Genomic DNA, 14,789 nt, shown 5'->3' on the forward strand with positions numbered 1-14,789 from the left:
TGTTCCTGAGCTCTACTAAAGCCTGAGTAGACTGATAAATCACTGTGCTGATGTTATTTATCTGTGTTACTGAGCTCTACTAAAACCTGAGTAGACTGATAAATCACTGTTCTGATCAGTTATTTATCTCAGTGTTACCGAGCTCTACTAAAGCATGAGTAGACTGATAAATCACTGTGCTGATCAGTTATTTATCTCAGTGTTACTGAGCTCTACTAAAGCCTGAGTAGACTGATAAATCACTGTGCTGATCGGTTGTTTATCTCAGTCTTACTGAGCTCTACTAAAGCATGAGTAGACTGATAAATCACTGTGCTGATCAGTTATTTATCTGTGTTACTGAGCTCTAATAAAGCCTGAGTAGACTGGTAAATCACTGTGCTGATCAGTTATTTATCTCAGTGTTACTGAGCTCTACTAAAGCATGAGTAGACTGATAAATCACTGTGCTGATCAGTTATTTATCTCAGTGTTACTGAGCTCTACTAAAGCATGAGTAGACTGATAAATCACTGCTGATTAGTTATTTATCTCAGTGTTACTGAGCTCTACTAAAGCATGAGTAGACTGATAAATCACTGTGCTGATCAGTTATTTATCTCAGTGTTACTGAGCTCTACTAAAGCATGAGTAGACTGATAAATCACTGTGCTGATCAGTTATTTATCTGTGTTACTGAGCTCTACTAAAGCCTGAGTAGACTGATAAATCACTGTGCTGATCAGTTATTTATCTCAGTGTTACTGAACTCTACTAAAGCATGAGTAGACTAATAAATCACTGCTAATCAGTTATTTATCTCAGTGTTACTGAGCTCTACTAAAGCCTGAGTAGACTGATAAATCACTGTGCTGATCAGTTATTTATCTCAGTGTTACTGAACTCTACTAAAGCATGAGTAGACTAATAAATCACTGCTGATCAGTTATTTATCTCAGTGTTACTGAGCTCTACTAAAGCATGAGTAGACTGATAAATCACTGTGCTGATCAGTTATTTATCTCAGTGTTACTGAGCTCTACTAAAGCATGAGTAGACTGATAAATCACTGTGCTGATCCGTTATTTATCTCAGTGTTACTGAGCTCTACTAAAGCATGAGTAGACTGATAAATCACTGCTAATCAGTTATTTATCTCAGTGTTACTGAGCTCTACTAAAGCATGAGTAGACTGATAAATCACTGTGCTGATCAGTTATTTATCTCAGTGTTACTGAACTCCACTAAAGCATGAGTAGACTAATAAATCACTGCTGATTAGTTATTTATCTCAGTGTTACTGTACTGTACTAAAGCATGAGTAGACTGATAAATCACTGTGCTGATCAGTTATTTATCTCAGTGTTACTGAGCTCTACTAAAGCCTGAGTAGACTGATAAATCACTGTGCTGATCAGTTATTTATCTCAGTGTTACTGAGCTCTACTAAAGCATGAGTAGACTGATAAATCACTGTGCTGATCAGTTATTTATCTCAGTGTTACTTAACTCTACTAAAGCCTGAGTAGACTGATAAATCACTGCTGATTAGTTATTTATCTCAGTGTTACTGAACTCTACTAAAGCATGAGTAGACTGATAAATCACTGTGCTGATCAGTTATTTATCTCAGTGTTACTGAGCTCTACTAAAGCATGAGTAGACTGATAAATCACTGTGCTGATCAGTTATTTATCTGTGTTACTGAGCTCTACTAAAGCCTAAGTAGACTGATAAATCACTGTGCTGATCAGTTATTTATCTCAGTGTTACTGAACTCTACTACAGCCTGAGTAGACTGATAAATCACTGTGCTGATCAGTTATTTATCTCAGTGTTACTGAGCTCTACTAAAGCCTGAGTAGACTGATAAATCACTGTGCTGATCAGTTATTTATCTCAGTGTTACTGAGCTCTACTAAAGCATGAGTAGACTGATAAATCACTGTGCTGATCAGTTATTTATCTCAGTGTTACTGAACTCTACTAAAGCATGAATAGACTAAAAAATTACTGCTGATCAGTTATTTATCTCAGTGTTACTGAGCTCTACTAAAGCATGAGTAGACTGATAAATCACTGTGCTGATCAGTTATTTATCTCAATGTTACTGAGCTCTACTAAAGCATGAGTAGACTGATAAATCACTGTGCTGATCAGTTATTTATCGCAGTGTTACTGAGCTCTACTAAAGCCTGAGTAGACTGATAAATCACTGTGCTGATCAGTTATTTATCTCAGTGTTACTGAGCTCTAATAAAGCATGAGTAGACTGATAAATCACTGTGCTGATCAGTTATTTATCTCAGTGTTACTTAACTCTACTAAAGCCTGAGTAGACTGATAAATCACTGCTGATTAGTTATTTATCTCAGTGTTACTGAACTCTACTAAAGCATGAGTAGACTGATAAATCACTGTGCTGATCAGTTATTTATCTCAGTGTTACTGAACTCTACTAAAGCATGAGTAGACTGATAAATCACTGTGCTGATCAGTTATTTATCTCAGTGTTACTGAGCTCTACTAAAGCATGAGTAGACTGATAAATCACTGCTGATCAGTTATTTATCTCAGTGTTACTGAGCTCTACTAAAGCCTGAGTAGACTGATAAATCACTGTGCTGATCGGTTATTTATCTCAGTGTTACTGAGCTCTACTAAAGCATGAGTAGACTAATAAATCACTGCTGATCAGTTATTTATCTCAGTGTTACTGAGCTCTACTAAAGCATGAGTAGACTGATAAATCACTGTGCTGATCAGTTATTTATCTCAGTGTTACTGAGCTCTACTAAAGCCTGAGTAGACTGATAAATCACTGTGCTGATCAGTTATTTATCTCAGTGTTACTGAGCTCTACTAAAGCATGAGTAGACTGATAAATCACTGTGCTGATCAGTTATTTATCTCAGTGTTACTTAACTCTACTAAAGCCTGAGTAGACTGATAAATCACTGCTGATTAGTTATTTATCTCAGTGTTACTGAACTCTACTAAGGCATGAGTAGACTGATAAATCACTGTGCTGATCAGTTATTTATCTCAGTGTTACTGAACTCTACTAAAGCATGAGTAGACTGATAAATCACTGTGCTGATCAGTTATTTATCTCAGTGTCACCGAGCTCTACTAAAGCCTGAGTAGACAGATAAATCACTGTGCTGATCAGTTATTTATCTCAGTGTTACTGAGCTCTACTAAAGCATGAGTAGACTGATAAATCACTGCTGATTAGTTATTTATCTCAGTGTTACTGAACTCCACTAAAGCATGAGTAGACTAATAAATCACTGCTGATTAGTTATTTATCTCAGTGTTACTGTACTGTACTAAAGCATGAGTAGACTGATAAATCACTGTGCTGATCAGTTATTTATCTCAGTGTTACTGAGCTCTACTAAAGCCTGAGTAGACTGATAAATCACTGTGCTGATCAGTTATTTATCTCAGTGTTACTGAGCTCTACTAAAGCATGAGTAGACTGATAAATCACTGTGCTGATCAGTTATTTATCTCAGTGTTACTTAACTCTACTAAAGCCTGAGTAGACTGATAAATCACTGCTGATTAGTTATTTATCTCAGTGTTACTGAACTCTACTAAAGCATGAGTAGACTGATAAATCACTGTGCTGATCAGTTATTTATCTCAGTGTTACTGAGCTCTACTAAAGCATGAGTAGACTGATAAATCACTGTGCTGATCAGTTATTTATCTGTGTTACTGAGCTCTACTAAAGCCTAAGTAGACTGATAAATCACTGTGCTGATCAGTTATTTATCTCAGTGTTACTGAACTCTACTACAGCCTGAGTAGACTGATAAATCACTGTGCTGATCAGTTATTTATCTCAGTGTTACTGAGCTCTACTAAAGCCTGAGTAGACTGATAAATCACTGTGCTGATCAGTTATTTATCTCAGTGTTACTGAGCTCTACTAAAGCATGAGTAGACTGATAAATCACTGTGCTGATCAGTTATTTATCTCAGTGTTACTGAACTCTACTAAAGCATGAATAGACTAAAAAATTACTGCTGATCAGTTATTTATCTCAGTGTTACTGAGCTCTACTAAAGCATGAGTAGACTGATAAATCACTGTGCTGATCAGTTATTTATCTCAATGTTACTGAGCTCTACTAAAGCATGAGTAGACTGATAAATCACTGTGCTGATCAGTTATTTATCGCAGTGTTACTGAGCTCTACTAAAGCCTGAGTAGACTGATAAATCACTGTGCTGATCAGTTATTTATCTCAGTGTTACTGAGCTCTAATAAAGCATGAGTAGACTGATAAATCACTGTGCTGATCAGTTATTTATCTCAGTGTTACTTAACTCTACTAAAGCCTGAGTAGACTGATAAATCACTGCTGATTAGTTATTTATCTCAGTGTTACTGAACTCTACTAAAGCATGAGTAGACTGATAAATCACTGTGCTGATCAGTTATTTATCTCAGTGTTACTGAACTCTACTAAAGCATGAGTAGACTGATAAATCACTGTGCTGATCAGTTATTTATCTCAGTGTTACTGAGCTCTACTAAAGCATGAGTAGACTGATAAATCACTGCTGATCAGTTATTTATCTCAGTGTTACTGAGCTCTACTAAAGCCTGAGTAGACTGATAAATCACTGTGCTGATCGGTTATTTATCTCAGTGTTACTGAGCTCTACTAAAGCATGAGTAGACTAATAAATCACTGCTGATCAGTTATTTATCTCAGTGTTACTGAGCTCTACTAAAGCATGAGTAGACTGATAAATCACTGTGCTGATCAGTTATTTATCTCAGTGTTACTGAGCTCTACTAAAGCCTGAGTAGACTGATAAATCACTGTGCTGATCAGTTATTTATCTCAGTGTTACTGAGCTCTACTAAAGCATGAGTAGACTGATAAATCACTGTGCTGATCAGTTATTTATCTCAGTGTTACTTAACTCTACTAAAGCCTGAGTAGACTGATAAATCACTGCTGATTAGTTATTTATCTCAGTGTTACTGAACTCTACTAAGGCATGAGTAGACTGATAAATCACTGTGCTGATCAGTTATTTATCTCAGTGTTACTGAACTCTACTAAAGCATGAGTAGACTGATAAATCACTGTGCTGATCAGTTATTTATCTCAGTGTTACCGAGCTCTACTAAAGCCTGAGTAGACAGATAAATCACTGTGCTGATCAGTTATTTATCTCAGTGTTACTGAGCTCTACTAAAGCCTGAGTAGACTGATAAATCACTGTGCTGATCGGTTATTTATCTCAGTGTTACTGAGCTCTACTAAAGCATGAGTAGACTAATAAATCACTGCTGATCAGTTATTTATCTCAGTGTTACTGAGCTCTACTAAAGCATGAGTAGACTGATAAATCACTGTGCTGATCAGTTATTTATCTCGGTGTTACTGAGCTCTACTAAAGCATGAGTAGACTGATAAATCACTGTGCTGATCAGTTATTTATCTCAGTGTTACTGAGCTCTACTAAAGCATGAGTAGACTGATAAATCACTGTGCTGATCAGTTATTTATCTGTGTTACTGAGCTCTACTAAAGCCTAAGTAGACTGATAAATGACTGTGCTGATCAGTTATTTATCTCAGTGTTACTGAACTCTACTAAAGCATGAGTAGACTGATAAATCACTGCTGATCAGTTATTTATCTGAGTGTTACTGAACTCTACTAAAGCATGAGTAGACTGATAAATCACTGTGCTGATCAGTTATTTATCTCAGTGTTACTGAACTCTACTAAAGCATGAATAGACTAATAAATCACTGCTGATCAGTTATTTATCTCAGTGTTACTGAGCTCTACTAAAGCATGAGTAGACTGATAAATCACTGTGCTGATCAGTTATTTATCTCAGTGTTACTGAGCTCTACTAAAGCATGAGTAGACTGATAAATCACTGTTCTGATCAGTTATTTATCTCAGTGTTACTGAGCTCTACTAAAGCCTGAGTAGACTGATAAATCACTGTGCTGATCAGTTATTTATCTCAGTGTTACTGAACTCTACTAAAGCCTGAGTAGACTGATAAATCACTGTGCTGATCAGTTATTTATCTCAGTGTTACTGAACTCTACTAAAGCATGAGTAGACTAATAAATCACTGCTGCTCAGTTATTTATCTCAGTGTTACTGAGCTCTACTAAAGCCTGAGTAGACTGATAAATCACTGTGCTGATCAGTTATTTATCTCAGTGTTACTGAGCTCTACTAAAGCATGAGTAGACTGATAAATCACTGTGCTGATCAATTATTTATCTCAGTGTTACTGAACTCTACTAAAGCATGAATAGACTAAAAAATTACTGCTGATCAGTTATTTATCTCAGTGTTACTGAGCTCTACTAAAGCATGAGTAGACTGATAAATCACTGTGCTGATCAGTTATTTATCTCAGTGTTACTGAGCTCTACTAAAGCATGAGTAGACTGATAAATCACTGTTCTGATCAGTTATTTATCTCAGTGTTACTGAGCTCTACTAAAGCCTGAGTAGACTGATAAATCACTGTGCTGATCAGTTATTTATCTCAGTGTTACTGAACTCTACTAAAGCCTGAGTAGACTGATAAATCACTGTGCTGATCAGTTATTTATCTCAGTGTTACTGAACTCTACTAAAGCATGAGTAGACTAATAAATCACTGCTGCTCAGTTATTTATCTCAGTGTTACTGAGCTCTACTAAAGCCTGAGTAGACTGATAAATCACTGTGCTGATCAGTTATTTATCTCAGTGTTACTGAGCTCTACTAAAGCATGAGTAGACTGATAAATCACTGTGCTGATCAGTTATTTATCTGTGTTACTGAACTCTACTAAAGCATGAATAGACTAAAAAATTACTGCTGATCAGTTATTTATCTCAGTGTTACTGAGCTCTACTAAAGCATGAGTAGACTGATAAATCACTGTGCTGATCAGTTATTTATCTCAGTGTTACTGAGCTCTACTAAAGCATGAGTAGACTGATAAATCACTGTTCTGATCAGTTATTTATCTCAGTGTTACTGAGCTCTACTAAAGCCTGAGTAGACTGATAAATCACTGTGCTGATCAGTTATTTATCTCAGTGTTACTGAACTCTACTAAAGTCTGAGTAGACTGATAAATCACTGTGCTGATCAGTTATTTATCTCAGTGTTACTGAACTCTACTAAAGCATGAGTAGACTAATAAATCACTGCTGCTCAGTTATTTATCTCAGTGTTACTGAGCTCTACTAAAGCCTGAGTAGACTGATAAATCACTGTGCTGATCAGTTATTTATCTCAGTGTTACTGAGCTCTACTAAAGCCTGAGTAGACTGATAAATCACTGTGCTGATCAGTTATTTATGTCAGTGTTACTTAACTCTACTAAAGCCTGAGTAGACTGATAAATCACTGCTGATTACTTATTTATCTCAGTGTTACTGAACTCTACTAAAGCCTGAGTAGACTGATAAATCACTGTGCTGATCAGTTATTTATCTCAGTGTTACTGAGCTCTACTAAAGCATGAGTAGACTGATAAATCACTGTGCTGATCAGTTATTTATCTCAGTGTTACTGAACTCTACTAAAGCATGAGTAGACTGATAAATCACTGTGCTGATCAGTTATTTATCTCAGTGTTACTGAGCTCTACTAAAGCATGAGTAGACTGATAAATCACTGTGCTGATCAGTTATTTATCTCAGTGTTACTGAGCTCTACTAAAGCCTGAGTAGACTGATAAATCACTGTGCTGATTGGTTATTTATCTCAGTGTTACTGAGCTCTACTAAAGCATGAGTAGACTGATAAATCACTGTGCTTATCAGTTATTTATCTCAGTGTTACTGAGCTCTACTAAAGCATGAGTAGACTGATAAATCACTGTGCTGATCAGTTATTTATGTCAGTGTTACTTAACTCTACTAAAGCCTGAGTAGACTGATAAATCACTGCTCATTAGTTATCAGCAGTGATTTATTTAAGCATGAGTAGACTGATAAATCACTGTGCTGATCAGTTATTTATCTCAGTGTTACTGAGCTCTACTAAAGCATGAGAAGACTGATAAATCACTGTGCTGATCAGTTATTTATCTCAGTGTTACTGAGCTCTACTAAAGCCTGAGTAGACTGATAAATCACTGTGCTGATCGGTTATTTATCTCAGTGTTACTGAGCTCTACTAAAGCATGAGTAGACTAATAAATCACTGCTGATCAGTTATTTATCTCAGTGTTACTGAGCTCTACTAAAGCATGAGTAGACTAATAAATCACTGCTGATCAGTTATTTATCTCAGTGTTACTGAGCTCTAATAAAGCCTGAGAAGACTGATAAATCACTGTGCTGATCAGTTATTTATCTCAGTGTTACTGAGCTCTACTAAAGCCTGAGTAGACTGATAAATCACTGTGCTGATCAGTTATTTATCTCAGTGTTACTTAACTCAACTAAAGCCTGAGTAGACTGATAAATCACTGCTGATTAGTTATTTATCTCAGTGTTACTGAGCTCTACTAAAGCATGAGTAGACTGATAAATCACTGTGCTGATCAGTTATTTATCTCAGTGTTACTGAGCTCTACTAAAGCATGAGTAGACTGATAAATCACTGTGCTGATCAGTTATTTATCTCAGTGTTACTGAGCTCTACTAAAGCATGAGTAGACTGATAAATCACTGTGCTGATCAGTTATTTATCTCAGTGTTACTGAGCTCTACTAAAGCATGAGTAGACTGATAAATCACTGTGCTGATCAGTTATTTATCTCAGTGTTACTGAGCTCTACTAAAGCATGAGGAGACTGATAAATCACTGTGCTGATCAGTTATTTATCTCAGTGTTACTGAGCTCTACTAAAGCATGAGTAGACTGATAAATCACTGTGCTGATCAGTTATTTATCGCAGTGTTACTGAACTCTACTAAAGCATGAGTAGACTGATAAATCACTGTGCTGATCAGTTATTTACCTCAGTGTTACTGAGCTCTACTAAAGCCTGAGTAGACTGATAAATCACTCCTGATCAGTTATTTATCTCAGTGTTACTAAGCTCTACTAAAGCCTGAGTAGACTGATAAATCACTGTGCTGATCAGTTATTTATCTCAGTGTTACTGAACTCTACTAAAGCCTGAGTAGACTGATAAATCACTGTGCTGATCAGTTATTTATCTCAGTGTTTCTGAGCTCTACTAAAGCATGAGTAGACTGATAAATCACTGTGCTGATCAGTTATTTATCTCAGTGTTACTGAGCTCTACTAAAGCATGAGTAGACTGATAAATCACTGTGCTGATCAGTTATTTATCTCAGTGTTACTGAGCTCTACTAAAGCCTGAGTAGACTGATAAATCACTGTGCTGATCAGTTATTTATCTCAGTGTTACTGAGCTCTACTAAAGCCTGAGTAGACTGATAAATCACTGTGCTTATCAGTTATTTATCTCAGTGTTACTGAGCTCTACTAAAGCATGAGTAGACTGATAAATCACTGTGCTGATCAGTTATTTATGTCAGTGTTACTTAACTCTACTAAAGCCTGAGTAGACTGATAAATCACTGCTCATTAGTTATCAGCAGTGATTTATTTAAGCATGAGTAGACTGATAAATCACTGTGCTGATCAGTTATTTATCTCAGTGTTACTGAGCTCTACTAAAGCATGAGAAGACTGATAAATCACTGTGCTGATCAGTTATTTATCTCAGTGTTACTGAGCTCTACTAAAGCCTGAGTAGACTGATAAATCACTGTGCTGATCGGTTATTTATCTCAGTGTTACTGAGCTCTACTAAAGCATGAGTAGACTAATAAATCACTGCTGATCAGTTATTTATCTCAGTGTTACTGAGCTCTACTAAAGCATGAGTAGACTAATAAATCACTGCTGATCAGTTATTTATCTCAGTGTTACTGAGCTCTACTAAAGCCTGAGAAGACTGATAAATCACTGTGCTGATCAGTTATTTATCTCAGTGTTACTGAGCTCTACTAAAGCCTGAGTAGACTGATAAATCACTGTGCTGATCAGTTATTTATCTCAGTGTTACTTAACTCAACTAAAGCCTGAGTAGACTGATAAATCACTGCTGATTAGTTATTTATCTCAGTGTTACTGAGCTCTACTAAAGCATGAGTAGACTGATAAATCACTGTGCTGATCAGTTATTTATCTCAGTGTTACTGAGCTCTACTAAAGCATGAGTAGACTGATAAATCACTGTGCTGATCAGTTATTTATCTCAGTGTTACTGAGCTCTACTAAAGCATGAGTAGACTGATAAATCACTGTGCTGATCAGTTATTTATCTCAGTGTTACTGAGCTCTACTAAAGCATGAGTAGACTGATAAATCACTGTGCTGATCAGTTATTTATCTCAGTGTTACTGAGCTCTACTAAAGCATGAGTAGACTGATAAATCACTGTGCTGATCAGTTATTTATCGCAGTGTTACTGAACTCTACTAAAGCATGAGTAGACTGATAAATCACTGTGCTGATCAGTTATTTACCTCAGTGTTACTGAGCTCTACTAAAGCCTGAGTAGACTGATAAATCACTCCTGATCAGTTATTTATCTCAGTGTTACTAAGCTCTACTAAAGCCTGAGTAGACTGATAAATCACTGTGCTGATCAGTTATTTATCTCAGTGTTACTGAACTCTACTAAAGCCTGAGTAGACTGATAAATCACTGTGCTGATCAGTTATTTATCTCAGTGTTTCTGAGCTCTACTAAAGCATGAGTAGACTGATAAATCACTGTGCTGATCAGTTATTTATCTCAGTGTTACTGAGCTCTACTAAAGCATGAGTAGACTGATAAATCACTGTGCTGATCAGTTATTTATCTCAGTGTTACTGAGCTCTACTAAAGCCTGAGTAGACTGATAAATCACTGTGCTGATCAGTTATTTATCTCAGTCTTACTGAACTCTACTAAAGCATGAGTAGACTGATAAATCACTGTGCTGATCAGTTATTTACTTCAGTGTTACTGAGCTCTACTAAAGCCTGAGTAGACTGATAAATCACTGTGCTGATCAGTTATTTATCTCAGTGTTACTGAGCTCTACTAAAGCCTGAGTAGACTGATAAATCACTGTGCTGATCAGTTATTTATCTCAGTGTTACTGAGCTCTACTAAGGCATGAGTAGACTGATAAATCACTGTGCTGATCAGTTATTTATCTCAGTGTTAATAAACTCTACTAAAGCATGAGTAGACTGATAAATCACTGCTGATTAGTTATTTATCTCAGTGTTACTGAACTCTACTAAAGCCTGAGTAGACTGATAAATCACTGTGCTGATCAGTTATTTATCTCAGTGTTACTGAGCTCTACTAAAGCATGAGTAGACTGATAAATCATTGTGTTGATCGTTTTTTTATCTCAGTGTTACTGAAGTCTACTAAAGCATGGTTAGACTGATAAATAACTGCCGATCAGTTATTTATCTCAGTGTTACTGAGCTCTACTAAAGCATGAGTAGACTGATAAATCACTGTGCTGATTAGTTATTTATCTCAGTGTTACTGAACTCTACTAAAGCCTGAGTAGACTGATAAATCACTGCTGATTAGTTATTTATCTCAGTGTTACTGAACTCTACTAAAGCCTGAGTAGACTGATAAATCACTGTGCTGATCAGTTATTTATCTCAGTGTTACTGAGCACTACTAAAGCCTGAGTAGACTGATCAATCACTGTGCTGATCAGTTATTTATCTCAGTGTTACTGAGCTCTACTAAAGCCTGAGTAGACTGATAAATCACTGCTGATTAGTTATTTATCTCAGTGTTACTGAACTCTACTAAAGCATGAGTAGACTGATAAATCACTGCTGATTAGTTATTTATCTCAGTGTTACTGAACTCTACTAAAGCCTGAGTAGACTGATAAATCACTGTGCTGATCAGTTATTTATCTCAGTGTTACTGAGCTCTACTAAAGCATGAGTAGACTGATAAATCACTGTGCTGATCAGTTATTTATCTCAGTGTTACTGAGCTCTACTAAAGCCCGAGTAGACTGATAAATCACTGTGCTGATCAGTTATTTATCTCAGTGTTACTGAACTCTACTAAAGCCTGAGTAGACTGATAAATCACTGTGCTGATTAGTTATTTATCTCAGTGTTACTGAGCTCTACTAAGGCATGAGTAGACTGATAAATCACTGTGCTGATCAGTTATTTATCTCAGTGTTAATGAACTCTACTAAAGCATGAGTAGACTGATAAATCACTGCTGATTAGTTATTTATCTCAGTGTTACTGAGCTCTGCTAAAGCCTGAGTAGACTGATCAATCACTGTGCTGATTAGTCATTTATCTCAGTGTTACTGAGCTCTACTAAAGCCTGAGTAGACTAATAAATCACTGTGCTGATCAGTTATTTATCTCAGTGTTACTGAACTCTACTAAAGCCTGAGTAGACTGATACATCACTGTGCTGATCAGTTATTTATCTCAGTGTTACTGAACTCTACTAAAGCCTGAGTAGACTGATAAATCATTGTGCTGATCAGTTATTTATCTATGTGTATTTTGGTCACTGAGAATAATTTGGTGGCTAATAAGCAATACTTTTCTCCACTGCAGTAGGTTTAGCAACCTGCTCCCATGGGAAGGCAGCAAATGTTACACATCAGTTTTTTTTCTTTTTAAATAACCTATTCATTCAGTGGAATGAAAACAAGTTATACCAGCCAGTGAGAAATTGTGTCTTAGATCATACGCCTGAATACTTTGGGCACAGGTAGTTCCTCAGGAGGTGTCCTCGTTATTGATGCACTTCACCAGTCTGGAACAGTTAGACTGACACCCCCACACACACTGTAAGTATGGCCTTCCCATTTACAATAAAGGGAGAGACCTGACCTGCCACAGCTTGCTTCAGAATTAGAATCAGAGTTCCCATCAGCCGCAATGTTTATGAAAACACAAATACTGTGCTGTTATAATTATGAAGCGATTATTTAGCTATGGTAGACAGAGAACATCAAGTCCTGTACTTGAGTAAAAGTATTTTATTCATAAAAAGTTTTTTATTTATAAGAATTCAGTGAGATTTTACGCACCTGTTGCAACATGAATATATACTTTCGTCCATATGGTGTATATATGAGTTAAGTATGTATAGTTTGTTATGTGTTTAATTTTGCTATTTTACAATAACTTCTTCTATTATTGGCTATAGCTTTCAGAAATCCACACTAATTAGAGATTTATGTAGGCCTAAAGTGTTAGTAGGTAGTTAACTGAGCAGTGGAGAGAAAGCAAAGATATTTAGATATATTACAAAAACTAGAAATACTACTACGAATAATACTACTATTAATAACTACTATTAATACTTACTAATAATAAAACCCACAACAATCCAAAATAAAGTTCAGATGATTTACAAATTATAGTAATGAATGACATGCTCTTTATCACTGTCCACCTCTGGATCTACTATGTGAGCGATATTTCCATACTTTGTCACAGAGTCACAGGAACTAAAGACTCTTCCATTCTTAAAAAGCCACAGGTCAAAACAAGCTGTGTGTAATTTGCTAAGGCATCGGGGCACTTAATTGTGCGCTATATTTAGGAGGTTGAAGTGTATGTTTGTGTGCACTGCTTTTGCTGACTCACTGTTTATGTGACCACAGTGAGTTTCAGTCTATTTTTTTCTCAGGGGGGTTCATGCTATTGCGTCCTGTGGAGACGGTATGCATTTTCTGTTACTGTGTGAGTCTGCATACATGTATACACACCTGTTTCTGCCTGTGTGTGTTATTTTTACGGATTTGGGTCAGGAGATGATCTTCCCTCATTCTGGTGTGAGCTCACTAGCAGTATGATTCAGTCTGGGGTCTGGGGAGAAAACAGACGGGAACATCTGGAGATTTCAGTCATAGCACTTCCTGTTTTCATTAGACTGTGTGCATATGTGTGTGTGGTCATGTATTCACCAAATGTCCCCAGAATGATGAAAAACCAGAAAGTTGCAAAGTCATGGGGACACTTTACTGTCAACCATAAGACATAAAACCCCTTTCGTTCAACAAACGTAACTACAATAATAAAGGAACTATTGGAATTGGAAGGAGCCACTTGTGTGGTTTGAGTGTCTACATGGGCATGAGTACACTGGCCCAGTGATGACTGTCTGAAACGTCTTTTACTCAACATTAGGATCACATCACGGTTACCCTGTAAGTCTAACAGCTATGGTTTACAGTCAGGCATATAGTTATTCCTGGGAGAGTGGTTACAGTGTTGATTTAGTGCCATTCACTGACCTATTACACAGAGCCACTCATCTAATCTTTCAGACTGATAAAACAAGTTAAGGTCAACTCTGAGGACATTTGACAGATTTCCCATCACAGACACAGAATGAGAATTAGTGGTCAAGTTAAGATAAATCAATGCCCACTTTATAACAGATTTCAACATTTGGGTCATACCGGACTGGACTAACTGGAATAAGCTCCTAAAACGGTCAGAGAGGCGAGTGAGTCACAGCTGGACAGTCAGGCCAGCCATCTGAATAAATTTCTCAAAGAATACCCAAAGAAATCTCTTAAGGATGAGGGGGGAAAACTCTACACTAAGGCTGCAAGGCTTTGTACTGTGAGCTTAACAGACATTAAAAGACACAGACATGAACATATATTCATACATACATTTTCTCATCTGCTATGGTTGCTATGGTACTCCAGGATGGTTGCTAGTGTCTCTATGGTACTTCAGAAAAATAAGAAAGAGAACTACATAAATCAGATAGCAACATAGTTGTTGTCTTGCAACGCGCA

The sequence above is a fragment of the Salminus brasiliensis genome, chromosome 1 (genome assembly GCF_030463535.1).
Source record: "Salminus brasiliensis chromosome 1, fSalBra1.hap2, whole genome shotgun sequence".
NCBI classification, from domain to species: Eukaryota; Metazoa; Chordata; class Actinopteri; order Characiformes; family Bryconidae; genus Salminus; species Salminus brasiliensis.